Source organism: Drosophila elegans, unplaced genomic scaffold (genome assembly GCF_018152505.1).
Source record: "Drosophila elegans isolate 14027-0461.03 unplaced genomic scaffold, ASM1815250v1 contig_149, whole genome shotgun sequence".
NCBI lineage: Eukaryota > Metazoa > Arthropoda > Insecta > Diptera > Drosophilidae > Drosophila > Drosophila elegans.
In genome coordinates, this window is record NW_024545513.1 from 19,143,994 (window position 1) to 19,159,150 (window position 15,157).

At 38.9% G+C, this 15,157-nt stretch overlaps 1 protein-coding gene and 1 pseudogene across 2 annotated transcripts in view; both read left to right on the forward strand.

Annotated features, from left to right (window-relative positions):
• The first annotated feature begins 687 nt into the window (after positions 1-687).
• The window catches only part of LOC108138492 (GAS2-like protein pickled eggs), a 57,353-nt gene continuing 42,883 nt past the window's right edge, over positions 688-15,157 (forward strand). Inside the window, exons 1-2 of one of the 2 annotated variants that reach the window (XM_017260698.2) lie at positions 688-1,114; positions 6,769-6,859. The gene's annotated coding sequence lies outside the window, so the exon portion shown is untranslated. Of the gene's footprint in view, positions 1,115-3,535; positions 3,861-6,768; positions 6,860-15,157 lie in introns of those variants that run through there. The other variant, XM_017260699.2, reaches the window with a different exon arrangement.
• On the forward strand, positions 6,882-14,732 carry LOC108138496 (annotated as a pseudogene).

A 15,157-nucleotide genomic window follows, 5' to 3' on the forward strand; every position in this document is an offset into this window, starting at 1 on the left:
AGGGTTTTCGAGTAGCCCTTATGATTTGTATATGCTTTTTGAAAGAATATGAACCTTATATACTTTGACTCACTTTATTACCCCTCCGCTAAAACAGTCACCGACATTGAGATAAAGAGAAAGCGAACCAACATCTCGTGATACAAAACTTCTGTTAACGGATTTTGCCGCCAAAACTAATTTCAAATAAATTAAACAGAGCGGAATTACCTAGAATAAAAAAATTTTGTACATTTAAAGAGCATAAGTTCTCAAAAACTTTCCATAGCTGATTCAAAAAAGGATATAAGATATAATTTTGTTTTAAATATATTTTTTTAAATTAAAATAATATATAATATAAATAAGAGAAAGAAATTATTTTTATAATATAAATATTGCTGGTTGTAAGATAATTTTTTTCAGTTGTTCTTTTCATAAAATTATAAGCAATTTTTAATTGTAGATTGAAATGTTTAATTAAGGATCTCTTAAAAATTCTGATACGATATATTTAGCATTTGTATTTCTTAAATATTTCCTAAATCTGAAGCGAATTTATTTGTTTCGTGCTGCTATGATTACAGAGGCTTAACATTGAGAGAGAGAGTCTTAACAGCGACGCCGACGTCGGCGTCGCGAGAGAGAATCAGCAGCGCTGGCAAAGTCTATATAAGCGGCAGCGCGCAATCCATTTTTTTGAAATTTTACAACCGACACCGCGCTGATGGTTGAGTTTCGGTTTCCGTTAAATCTTTTCAAAAAACATTTCGAAAAACATGCGTTAAACTACCGGCAAAAGATATCACTGGATGATATTTTATTTGTTTTACGAGAATATATTGGTATTATGATAGTTCCATATATTCCTCACAACCCAATCGTTTTTGGGACGTGACGCGGGATTTTTTGTTTATGTTCTATTGCAAACCTGTGTCCGAAAAAAAACCCTTTTTCGAAAAGAAACCGCGAAGTGAAGTGAAAAAATTCGAATCCCTTTGTGAATATTAAAACAATATACCCGCAATATTGATACTATTTAATATGATTTCATATAATTCGATGCGAAATTTCTCACAGAAATAATAAACAAAATTTGCATAAACATCTAGCGATTGGCGGAGATCTTTAAAAGGTTTGCAACCCAAACAAGACACAAATTGTGGAATATTTCACACGGACTTTAACACAGAATTTAGAATTTAGTCATTTCCCTTTTTACTCGACGAGGTCCGACCAACGGTTGATTTAATCAGACACTGACTTTATCAGTGGAATAAAAACAAATGGTAGCGTTACACATGTTTGGTGCGATTGTGGATTTGTGTTTTATGTTTGCCTTGTCGTTTTTGCGCTTTTCACTCTTCGCTCGATAAAGACAAAGCGCAGAATAATGTCGCGAACACATGCCCTATCGAGTGGGTCAGAGCACCATGACATATCATATCACATCATATCATATCACCCACTTTTATCGGCCACACGCACTTGTTGATTTCGGCACTTTTTGTTGTACATTCGGTTGCAGTTTTGTGTGGCGATTTCCTAGAACGCGGTTTGTCATGTCAACAAGAATGACCAACGTTCCCTTGGCTTTGTTTGCATGCTGGTGACTTTCTCGCATGGTCTACGGTCTTCCACGAAATCGACTCATGAATAACACTAAAATCTGCTGCACACCATAAATTTAAACACCACCCCCGCCGGAAATCTCTCGCTCATCCGCCCTCCAAATTTTTTGTGTGCTAATTAAAAGCAATAAGGCAAAACGGTGACAGGATCAGCTTACAGATGCGGGCAAAAATATAAGGCATGCTAAAACTTTTATTTCTGGAGATGGAAAAATTATTATCCGAAATTGGAAGAACAACTAATTGAATAAAAAATGAATTTAATGTGAAATGTTTATTGGAATGATAAACTAATTTATATTAATTTCTCATTGCTTGAAATCTTGAAAATTAGAGACTGTCAATGTGCTTGTTATTTCCATTTTATTACTGATAAATTTTGGGCTAAACCAAACGCAAGAGATATGTACATATGTATGTACATATGCATATTGTTTTATGTTTTATTTTTTTGACCTAAGTTATGGGTATGTGTGCGTGTTTATACTTGCATGTATGTGACAACAATTTACAGCTGTTTACGCCTGTTGGACGCCCGCAACAACAAAAAAAGCCTTCTGAGGAGAAAAGGAGCTGAAAACTCTCTCCTGTTCTCTCTCTCTCTCTCGTTTTTCTCTTAGAATCCCCTTAAGAAATTGAGAGAGTGAATGATCCCATTGTGTGATGGCAAGTTTTTAATTTCTCAGGCCGTCAATTGCCGAACTGATAAGAAAAAATGCTCAACTGATAAGGGGTAGCTTTTACACATTTTACACACAATGGGTCGAGTGTTGCGGGTCTTGAGCTCTCGGTGTCTGGAGTTTTAGTAGTGCCGTTTGGGCTGGGCCTCCATATGTTTTCCCATGGCATATAACGGTCGAAAACGCATGCGCCTCCCTTCCCACAGCCCCAAATTCCCTTTTCCATTTCCCTCTTCCCTTTCACTCCTCCATCCCCCTCGCACTCACCCACACTGGCACACAGATAGTGCTTATGGATTACAATTATTTCCAGACGGCGACATCGAAATCAATGCACAGTGGTTGCTACATTAATATATCTCCAATCGACCCCCCACTGTTCACTTACTACTAACTGCGATTTTATTGGCCTGCCATTAAAAATATTTGAGTAACTAATGTGGGAAATATTAACTGAATTCAAATGGAGTTAGTAACATAACAACAAAGTTTTCAAGACTATAGAAATTTGAGGGTATTAAGTTCCATACAAAAGTTATTAAAGGTCGGTTTTCTTTACATTAAAATTTACTTTACTCTAACAAAAAAAAACATTTGGAACGAACGCATAAATTTAAATTTAAAAGTAAATCTGCGGCATTAAATTGTTAACCAATTATTCGTGCTATAGTGTGGGTTGTGCTTAAAAGTTGTTTCGTCCCAAACAGCTCCCCAATTGGGTTGAAAAATAATAATTCTTCATTATCCATAATATTTTTTCCAAGACCTATGATGAATTTTACTTGCAAAACTTTGTGGTAGTATTGGTACATTTCCATCTAAAATATATACAAGATTACCTACTTGTTATTTTAAAATTTTTGTATTACCTTCTGTTCTTATTGTTATATTATTATAACACATTTGGTTGTCATTGGTATATTATTATAAAATATTATGTTCTTATGGGTTATTACCTTCGGTTGATTAAAAAAAAATTATTGTTTTGGTCTATAAAATTAAACAGTTTAGATATGATATGCCCTCATACTTTTTGGTACAGCTCCCTAGTCCCACTGTACTTCGATTCGGTGTCCAACTATTGAAATGCGTTTTGCCTTCTGCTACTTCTCTCCCGGAATAGTTGGGCAAGGACTTGCGCGGAAGCTGTCGGTAAACAGGGGGGAGGTGGGTTCGCGTCTCTTTCTCTGGCTTGCAACCCTGGGCTTTTGTGGCGAAAAGTCGAGCCATTCTGCGTTAGTCTTCGGTCATATGGTCGTCCGTCGAGTTGCGGAGTTGCGGTCCCGCGGAGTCGCCTTCTCGCGGTATTCGCGTCCACTCCAAACATCCTGTGCTACTAAACTTTTCGATTTCCCTTCCGTTACCGTATTTAACTTTTGGTTCTACTTTTTTTTTCGTGCATAGTGTTTGTGAGTGTTTTGTGTGAATTGAATTTTGCGACAATAAATACATTACTTTTTGTTGCCTAGTTGTTATTTTTTATTGTAGCACACTTTTTGCTATAATAACGTGCTTCCTTGTCTGGCCGATTTTTTCGGTACCGCCTCTGCCTTCGTCGCGTGCAGAAAAAGTAAGTGCAGAATTTAACGTACATTTTCAGCTATTCAGTTATTGTTGTTGTTTTGGTCCGTGAGGGTGGCAACCATCGATTTGCGTGTCGCGCGGCCAAAACACAGAAATTCAAAAATCAAAATCACATCGGGAAACAAAAGAAATCAAATGCCAAAACAGCAATTCGATTGTTTGAAATGGGACGGGAGGAGAAAGAGCCAAAAAACAAACAAACAAACAAACAGCACAAAATAATGATTATTATTATTATGATTATTGCTGGGCTGTCTGTTATTGGAACTTATCGTTTTATCTGTCTACCGATGATATGTACTATACACACAGATATCTGTGCTGTGGAATGTGCTGGTGTAAATCATAAACATAAGGCGCATTCAATTATAATTCCACATGCAACGACACCCCTGATAACAACAATGAGCACTAAACCATACCCATACTCATACCATCCAATCCAGTGGCCAAGTACCCCTTGGCTCTCCAACTCCCCCGATCTTTGGCTTGCATATATAGTATGTAAATATAAAAAAAAAAAAAAATATATAAATGAACAACAAACTGTGACAGCTTGGTTGGTCCCATAGCTTATGGGGTTTATCTGAAGTTCCACTTACAGACCGACAAATGACAAATGACACAGGCATACAAACATATGGATATACCAATATATGCATATATATATGTATATATCTGTAAAATATGTCATACGAGCAGGGATAAGGCAAATAATAATGGCCCGAGCAGATCCAGTTTTAACCACTTAGGGACAGACCAATTTATGAGTATAGAACTTTACAACTGTCATTGATATGTGTAAGTCGATCGAAGAACAAAGAGCCAATATTCCTTTATGGTTATATATAGTGAGAGATAAGAAAGTAAGTCGCCATTCTTGAATAGTGGCTGTTAATTCTAAGAACTTATTATAGTGACCAATCCAGATAAAGATCTTCAGCTTAAAAAGCTTTGAGATAAGACATGTCGATCTACAGGTATTAATAGGCCTTTGCCTATATATAATATAAATCATTTTCCTTTAGAAGTTTTCCTATTTGTCCCCATTAAAAAAAATGCATTGATTTATTTGCAAGACAGCTTTCCTTAAAACCATTTGCAGCTTAAAAATAAAGCACTCGTAAGGAAGCATCATCAGAAGATTATTTATTATATCCCGTATGGACTTGAGTTCCATGTTTTGCTTTGAATGAATACAAAATTTGAGTCATAAATCTTTCTATAAACTTTCCTTGCACCGCAAGATGTCTGGCCTTTAATTAAAGAACTTGTAAATGTTCTATGGCGGTAATATTATTAATTCTCCCTGGCTGAATTTCGCCAACAACATTTTTTTTATGAGTCATAGTGTGGCAGGCCCTCCCACCGTGATGGCGCCTCTTGAACTGCTTGTTTTTTTATTTGCCAGGAGATTGAGTCACGTCAACTGTTCTAATGAGTAAGTGGGAGCCGAGAGTTGGAGGGGTGATGGTGGGCTGATGGGCTGATGGGCTGATGGGCTGATGGCCATCTGACCTTGGCGACCGCATGCGCAGGCATTCGTCACGCACCCGAAACTGGCAGGAGATTCCCTCGAAAAGGTCGAAATACAGCACTCTGCATATGTGGCATTGACCTTGCCCAATTCTTACCTGGCCATGAGACCCTCTCACCCGCTGAGCGGCCTTCATGGGAAAAGGTCGACCCTCAAGGTTCAGAACCAAGCCAAGGTCCAGAAGGTGTCAAGCCAGCAAATATTGGTCTTCGATTCAATAGTTTCCCATGACTGAATGAGCATGATTTAATTTTTATGACATCTAAGTGACATCATAACATAACACAGCACCATTTCTTATCACTATCTCATTTAATTTTATTCTGATTTTCAAAGGGCACTATTTTCTAATATTCTACGTAAAAAAACTATTTTTTTTTAAAATATTTTAAAAATATAATACCTATGATATACGAGTCTATTTTATATTTTGCCCATTGATTGTAACCTTTACGAAAATATAAAAATTGTACCATAAGCTAAGTTTTGGTAAAATGCATCAGAACTGGAGTAGTTGGAAAGTAGATTAAACGAGTAGGGTACATAATATTTGATTTTGTAATATTATGTTTAACTATTTATGGACTTTAGAAGGTTACGTAATTTTAGGGAAATTACCAACAGCAGGACACACCCAAGTATTCTGTGGTGATGGTTCCGTTTTTCAATTGGATTCACCGACGGCATGCGTGCGAATTTTCGTGTATTTTGAACGTGGTGTTATTTTTTTGTTCCAACTCTCTTGCCATTTCCGCTTGTCAGACATTTGTCAGCTTTTAGCTTATTGCCAACTTCTGTAGCCGAAGTCTATGAGCGATTGCGAAACAAGCCTACACCGATTGTGAGCCTGAATATGAGTTTGGGACTGGGTTTTGGGTTTGGGTTTGAGTTTGGGTTTGGGATTCGTTTTCGTATTCGTATTCGTATTCGTATTCGCATTCGGAATGGAATTGGGATTGAGTCCGAGACTTGAGCCCACCTCGGTATGGTTCCGTTTTCGTATTTATCAACGTTTTAGTCGTTTCTTTTCGCTCATTTCATCGCATATTTACGTAGGCCATTCGAGCCAAGTTAACGCCTTTATTTATTGACTTATTTGTTTAGACAACCACCTCTCTCCATCTCCATCACCAGCACCATCACCATCGTCAAACCATCTCTATCTCCAGCTAGTTCTCAACGATGTGTGTAACGCTCACTCACGTTCAATGACAAAAAGCAAATAAAACTCCATTTACCGTTTTCTACTTACGTTTCTGATGATGTCACACTCGGTACCGGTACCATAACTAAAAAAAAGAAAAAAAAGCCCAACTATATATGCATATATCATTTTCGATTTCCTTTCTGTCCCCAGGTTCCGGCTCCAGCTGAGGAAAACCAAACAGAAAAGACCAAGAAACCGAACAGAAGAAGGCGCACAGCAAAGAGATATCAACACCAAATCGGTAAGTTCATCGAAGGTCGCGAGGGAAGTGTTAACTGTGGGGCGAACTTTTTCTGGCGGGACGGATCGTAAAAAATCATAGGAACTTTCATTGTTATTCCACTGTTTACATAGTTTGTTTGCAGATAAACTCTTTGTTTATTTTTAATAGGACTGTATTTTGAAAATACAAATTTTCCCAGAATTTAAAAGACTGTGCAGCATTTTATTTTGTGGAAATTCTAGCTCTTATAACTTATTATTCTTATAGGTTTATGTTCATTGTATTATTGTGTTTAGTCGGATCCAAATATATGGTCTTTAAAGCTGTGATAAAACCAAAGCTATTTCTTTAAATTAATCAGAAAAGATTAATGTTATTTTTAGCTGCCAATATAAATATAAAGTCAGGCAAACTTTGAATTCCATGAGTCATTTTGGAAGAGTCCTGATGCCTGCATACCTTTAGAAATAACTCTACCCTCAAGCATTTACTTCTAACAAAAAAAAAAAGAAAACGAAACACTTTTATCTGGCGCAAAAATGATCACTTAATGCTCGATGACCATTCGCGATCTAGAAAGAAATGCGCCCCGGCACTAATCACTTTGGTTCTGGGAAAGTGTTCCGCCGTCACGATGTGTGAATCATGTGGCTATAAGCATATATGCCCCGGGCTCTATCAAACGCGTATCTCTTGGCCATGATAAAAATATACGATCGATTTCGTCACAGACCGAGATGACGACGTCTCTGGCTTTATATATTTGTTTATATATACATATATATTAAGCTATATTCGTGTGAGCGCATTTTTCGGGGGATTATGTCGTAGGTCAGGGAATCTGAATGTGCGAAAGAAATGCTCGTTTCGAGTGGTTATGAATGGGCAGACCGCCAAAAGAATCTGACTCACAAGACACGGCGCTTCTTGGGCTGCATTTTTGTTGTCGGTTTTGGGTTTTGGGTTGTGCGTTGTGGGTTGTGGGTTTCTCGACTGTCGACTGTCGGTTTCGTTTTCGATTTCGTTATCAAGCATTTATCACCCCAATTGGCATTCAACAACTAACGCGTATCGATTCGGGCAGAAACGTGGCGCGAAATTCATTCATTCAACGATCGCCAAATGGCGACGATCGATAGCTCGGAAGTCGATTTGTCGTCGTTTGTCATATTCCCCTCGAACCGCATATCTCCCATCGAAAATTTCAATATTTATGAGTGTGCAATCGCTCCTAGTTGCCCACAGCTCCTCAGCTCGTCAGCTCGTCAGCTCGTCAGTTCCTCAGTTCCTCAGTTCCGAAAATGGACAACCGAATCGACGTCAGGGCCCCATCTCCGATCAGTTTTTGGACAGTTCATTTATTTATTTCGACAGGCGACGGCGGGGAGAGTGTGTCAAGTGATCGCCAAAGGGCCACGAAAGCGGCTGAATACCAAATACCAAATACCAAATGACAGGCATTCAAATTGTGGTTGGGAGTGGATCATAGATCAGTTGGCAGTTGATCAAACACAGATAGCGAGGATGACAGGCAAAGGGATCCCCAGCTGAATGGGAAATGATGCAGAGGTGTGTGGGATCCTCAAGGAACAAATCGTCGGTATTTAAAAACGAAATAGGACCTCGGCCTTATTCAGGTATTTAAAGTAGATACAAATAGATATGATCGAAGAACCTTTCTTTCAAATTTAACAATCAATATGAGATGTTTCATGGTTCACCCATTTGAATGCATGGTCATTAGGAATGCAAGGATAATAAATATTTTTACTCAACCAGCCAACATCACTGTAAAATTTGTGGGAATCAATGAAAAAGAAAAGGCAGTTAAGCCAGAAGGATTTACTAATGGTTTTACAAAAGGATCCCAAATCCCATTTACTGATTTGATGAACAACTCAAGAATTTCCAAAACATTGCCAGGGTTGAGATTTATTTTATAATTATCTTCAAAGAAAATTTAAAAAAAAGGTTTATTAAGATTTTGGATCAGCAATCCCTCATCTACATTACTGATGTCTCCAAATCTTTAGTTTCAAAATTAAACTAAATCTAAGCAGCGTTACTTTAATTTTGCTGATCTACTGATCTCTCTACTGATCTCTCTACTGATCTCTCTACTGATCTCTCCATTCATCTTTGATTCACAACTCCTTGCGTGTTGATCGTGAGGCATTCGCCCGAGGCGATCTTTTGTCTCTTTGTCGCCACTGCTCATTGAATTAATTGCACACAGAGTCGCAACTTAGTTGGTCCCATCCCAACCCGATCTCCATCTGCATCTCCATCTGTACATCTATATCTGCATCTGCATCTATATCTATATCCATCTGCATCTGCATGTTGAACAGAAGAGTAATTCCCAGGCCCAGGAGCCTTGTAAATTTAGTTGTTCGCGCACGCAATTTGCTGGCTCGCAGACGAGATGCTTGCTGTGGTCATGAACCCGCATTGTAGTTGCCATTTTATTTGTTTATTAATTGCTCAGCCCCTCTCGCCAGCGGTTGATGGATGATGTGGCCCCGTCTTCGTCTCCGTCTCCTTCTCTGACTTCGTCTCCAGCTTTAAATCCATCTCCATCTTTGTAATCATCTCCAGCTCCGGCTCCATGTCGTTGGCATGTGGGTTGTGGGTGAAATGAAACCATTCAAGTCGACAATGAAATGCTGAAGTTTCACTTGGATTATGCCTCAACTGCCATGGGTATTACGCAGTTTGATCTCGCATTGATCTCGGCTGATTTGCCAGGCAGATTTACCAGATTTGTCAAGAGATTCAGATCTTTTACAACCGATTCTAATGACTGTCGCTGGCTGCGCACATTTCAGTCCCTAAGTGTTCTTAAATGTTCTTTTAATTAGGGAAACCCTAGTAGAGATGAGATGCTTCATGATCTGATCGCAAATGATATGTTTAAGCGACTAATTTGTTTTAAATAACAAGTTTTTAAGATTGATCTAATTTTAGTTTATGGAAAATAGTTTCTTATAATTAAGACTTTGTTGCCCAGTTTATAATGGGAAACTACTGGAGAATATGCTTTTAAATTGGATATGATGATTTGATCTTGATCTGATATTAACTGATCTGTTAAAAATTCTCATACGAATTTGTATTTATTATATTTTTAGATAGAATGTTTTTTAGTGTAAGCAGTAGATTCTCTTAATTCTCTTATAATTGAATTCAAAAATTATCCCAACTTGATCTACAGTATTAAAAATATTCAAACAATTTAAAGCCTTAGTTGAGATCATTAAGTGAACATTTATTCCGCCACTCTTTAATGTAATTAACATCTGCCAAGAATAAACTATACCCCCCAAAAAGCAGCCAGAGTTTTCCATCACTTTTTGCGATCTTTAGCGATCGCAAAGCAGGCGTGAAATCATCGTTATTATGATGATTTGTTTTTTGCTCGGCGGTGGGCATTATTATCAAATTAACACGGCGCTTCACGGACCCATTATACGAGTGTATAGAAGTTAGTGGTGATTTCGGGGGAGTGGAAGCCAAGCGGATCCGATTAAATGCCTTCGACGATTGTCGCCTATTAACGAAATCAACTCGAATGCGGGCGGTCTGATGATGGGCCTAATCAAAATCGTATTTATGAGATACGACACACACATATGTACTATGTATATGTGTAGTAGGATACATACATACATTATTTAGTGGGTCAGGGGTGCCAGCGGTGCGTACTTAAATTTCATTACATTTAATGGCGTTTAGTCATCAAGGGATTATTATTATTATTATTTTCATTTGTATTTGCATTTGCATTTGTATTTGTATTTGTTGTATGTCCGTCGAAAGTTTGTCAGAAATCTGTGGAAATCGAAATCCATCTGTTTTTGGATGGAATGATAATGCTGAAAGGGGGCGACAAGCGATCGAATGTCCGAATGTGATCACAGCTCGAATGCCAAATGGTTGCGCATGCGCATTTTCGGGCCAGCGAATTATGAATCGAGATGCGATGGCGATGGGTTTTGCGACTAGAGAGACTGTGAACCGAACCGAACCAAACCGGACTGGACCAACCTGATGTACGGAAAGGTGAAGACAAATTGGGCAGCTTACATCATGAGGTGTGCTTTTTTTTCCGTTTTTTTGATTTTTTGCACAGTCTGACAGAAAATATATATCGCCCTAAGGCCCGGCAATTAAGAATTTTTGTCTTTGGCCTGGCCTTTAAGCCGATGTTTGCCTGGGTGGGCGAGAGATTTTGGTGTGTGTGTGTGTTTACTTGTAGTTCGAGTGGCTGTAGCTTGTTGCTCATTAAGTGGCTCAAATGGCAGTCAAAAACTGTTGGCCGGAACCAGGCGGCGAAACCCAACTCGGCCAAGAATCATTATGTCAATGTCGGCTGCCCGTCTTCCCCTCTGACTTTATGCCCCGACACTTAATTTGGTGTTCGGGTTACCTCATAAGTCAAACCTCGACTGTGAAGGTCTATTCTCGGAGATTTTGCAACCGAGTGCGAGTGTGTCAAGTGTCGATCGCTTCGTCCTCGGCCACTTGAGTCAGGAAATCAAAAATCTTTCTTTTTTTTTTTTTTAGCCCATCTCTCGGGGGAATAAGGCTCTTTGTTGTCGGCCATTGATGCTGGAGGATCGTTCGGGTTAAAGGATGGGTTTTCAAGTTTCCGAACTCAAATATCCATGACTCGGCACTCCTTTTCGGCTAAAGTGGGATCATCCATCAGGGTGGCTGGAATGAGTGCCTAGATTAAACGATCGGCTCCGATTGAATCATTATGCCCTGACGATCTTGCCCTGATCTTGGGCATCGCTCCATTGTCTTGTGCATAATTTGTAACCAAATTTAGTTATAGTTTGGTGCTAAAGGGAATAGGTTTATAGGGTTCGGTTTTCTCCTGTTGATCTGAGATCTTCGATCAACGGGCTGCGTGTGTGGGGCCTTGCCTCTCTCGTTACAATCGCCTAGCTGCAGGGGCTAATTTCTGTTAGCTGCGTGCTCGTCATTCCCCTGATTGGCTTCGATCGTAAAACCGAAGCGTGCCTCGTGCCCTGCCCCCTTGGCTTCAAAGATCATCCAAGTCTTTTACGATCGCTTTAATACTTTAGCTCCCCGGAACCCCGGAACCCCGGAACCCCACTACCCCCAGTCCATTAAAGAAAAAAAAAAGAAGAAAAAGAGACAATCTCGTACCTTGATTGACCAAACGTTAGGATAGATCATTTAATTTAAACTATTTATGGATATTTTATGGCGGGTGATTTGCATTTGGCCAACTTTCCATTTGACAAAATGAAACCTAAACTGCGCTTCCTCCATCAATGGGCCTCCAAATGATTGTGGAGATCATGAATGGAATTCCATTTAACGACGTGAGAACGTTGGGAAAATCCCTGAAAGCAGCAAAGATTATGGAGGTGATGAATTAAAAGATTGACAAGATCGTTGCAGAGCAGCCTCTATAAAATTCTATAATGGTTTCCTAAGAGTTCTTAAGGTCTGGTAAGCTGTGATTATTGCATTTTTGAAAAGGCAGGAAATGTTAGGTGGCCTTCGTTACATTAAGAGAATAGGAAAGAGGATCAAGGAATTTGAAGGAGAATCACGATAGCGACTTTGGTGAAACCCAAAAAGATTAGAGAAAGGGATATCTGCAGAAAGAGAAAAGAGGATCGGGCAAATGAATCACAATTGAAAGTAATCACCCCAAAAACTCCACCAAAAAAATGGCAAAAATGAAACCAAAACTGGGGGCTTCCAAGGTTTATCCTCACATACTGCTTCCTTTGAAGACCTATCTAACATCCGGTGTTGAGATTGTGTCATCCATCTATCAAGCCATAGTCACTGAGCAAACAAACACCATATGGCAATGTGAATCAAGCACAAACAGGCGTTGAGGCATTAGCTCTGTTTCTGACAAAGAGTTATTTTATCTTATCGGGTGTTTACGTACGATTTTAGTTCGATTTTGATTTGGGACTGGTGCAGTTCGCTTTTGATGGGGTTTGAAACTTTTTAGCTCAATGTTTACCTGCTGGAGGAGATGTTGCTGTCTGGTAATGGGAACTGAAATGGAGTTTACGAGTTCATATGGCCAGATGTACACATCCATCCAGGGCATAGATATACGAATATGTATGTTGCGCCCAATTGTTGATTCTGCTTCAGAAGATCTTTTTTCATTTGCAAAGACCAAACAAAAACAGAAACACAACTTTCTGTATTGACTGAGGAACTTTATTTTCTGCTTTGGTCGTATCTCTTCATTTGTATCGGTATCTGTATCTGTATATCTGTAGCTGTAGATGTATCTGTATCTGTATCTGCATCTGTTTATGTTTTAGTATCTGAATCTGCTTCATCTCTCTGTGTGTTTTTATTGTGTTTACACTTGACTCCATCATGTTGCTAGTGCCTGGGATTGGATCGTGTTGAAAAGTCTTTGCAATTAGCACGCTTTCAGCGCATACCAAGCACTCGCTATTGGGTCAAGGTTAGTAGCCCAACCCCACCTCTAGACCAAAGCCCTAGTCCGTCTCATCGCCAGCCAATCCATCTTGCCAGCCCAACTATCGAGCTGTTTGTATTTACATTTATATTTGTATTTCCATCCGTCTGTATCTTGCTGTGGGTCTGTGGGCGTAAGTACACGGCAAACAACTTCATTTGAGGGGAAATCAGACAAGAAGTTGTCGCTGTCGACGTCCCAGTTTTAGGTTTTTTAGCTTACCCCTACCTCTTGATTCAGGTCATGTCGGGTTATATAGTAAGCTGAAAAGTTACATACATTGTTCAATTCTAAATGATAGCATGGCGAATCCAATAACGAGATTTTACTGGGACATACTTGAGCTGTTCATAAGTACCTTTTTTGCACATCGTCAAAATCAATATAAATTCTTAATTTCAATCTGATCATTGTAAATATACATTCTGATTGTAATTAATTGCAAAAAACTTTATCCACTTTAACTGCTTAACTTCAGAAATTTATGAGGCATATTTTCACGCCTTGTGCTTTGGTTTCTCGTATCAATCCAATTCATTCAAGAGTTTCGAACGATCCACCATATTCCTTTATCCCTAATTGCTAAAGAACGAGGCATCTTGGTTGATGAAAAGATGGAAATGGAAAGTGGGGATGGCAATGGAAATGGAAGTGGAAGTGGAAATGCATTCGGAGATGGTAGATGGAAGTTGATGTCAAAGTCGGAGACCTAACCCCTATATAAATGTGAATGGCAATTCATGAGGCTGGGCATTCGTTGCACATATATGTATATACATATAAATCTATATATACGAATTTATATGCATGATGCAGCTGCCCTCCCTTCTTCCATACCGTTTTCATCTTTTGTATGCTCCCCAAAGTTCCCAGTACCCAGTAGCCAGTACCCAGTTTCCAAGTTCCCAGTTCCCAGTTCCCCGTTTCTTTCCGTCTTTGTGACGTTAATTAGAACGATGCACCATGCGTGGCTGCTGCCGGGGATTGCCATTGGGGAATCTTTCTTTGCTGAGAACGCGATGAGGATGAGGATGAGGATGAGGGGTTCTCCCCACAACGCTGCAGATATAGCTTCTGTTGGATTAACGGCACACGTGTCCGCATCTTGCGCTTATTTATTACCTTTCAGCGCCGACTGAAAGAATTTTCCCTTTTCTTTTTTAATGATTTTTTTTTTTGTCTCTTTTGGTTTTCACATTTCTGATTTGATACTCTAATTTTTGCAGAAGTTGTATTTATTTTGTGCTTCCATTTTTAGTTTTTTAAAGGAATTTCTAATTTCTTCAAAGATATAATATCAAGTGTATACACATCTAAGTATCTATGATTTGCAATCTTAAATAATAATATTATAGTAGTGTGGGTTTCAACAAAAAAAAAATTTTATTAATATTTTGCAGAAAAATTTAATTAGTTTAAATTTTCAAGCAAGAATGAAGCAATTTTATTGATATGATTTTCTATTTTAGTTATTTGTTGAAAAGATATGGTTGTGAAAACCATAAACTTTAATTAAAGCTACAAATTTCTTTCATGTGTTGTGGCTTAGTTTCCCCCAAGGGCATTTGATCTTCGGTGTGAAGAGATTGTTTATTGTTTCCCCATTCCCAATGGCTTCTAATGTATCGCATGTCGGACAAAACGATGCGGACATCGTTCAGTGCTCTCCCTTGAATTCCTCGCCGGGTGCATTCCTTGTGTGCCAAAATAAAATAAAATGAAATACATCGTTTCTTGTTGAAAGGTGAAGAGCCGGGAAAAAGGGATAAAGGGGATGCAGAACGGACCAGGCCCAAGCAATATCCAAGCCGTTCAAGCGC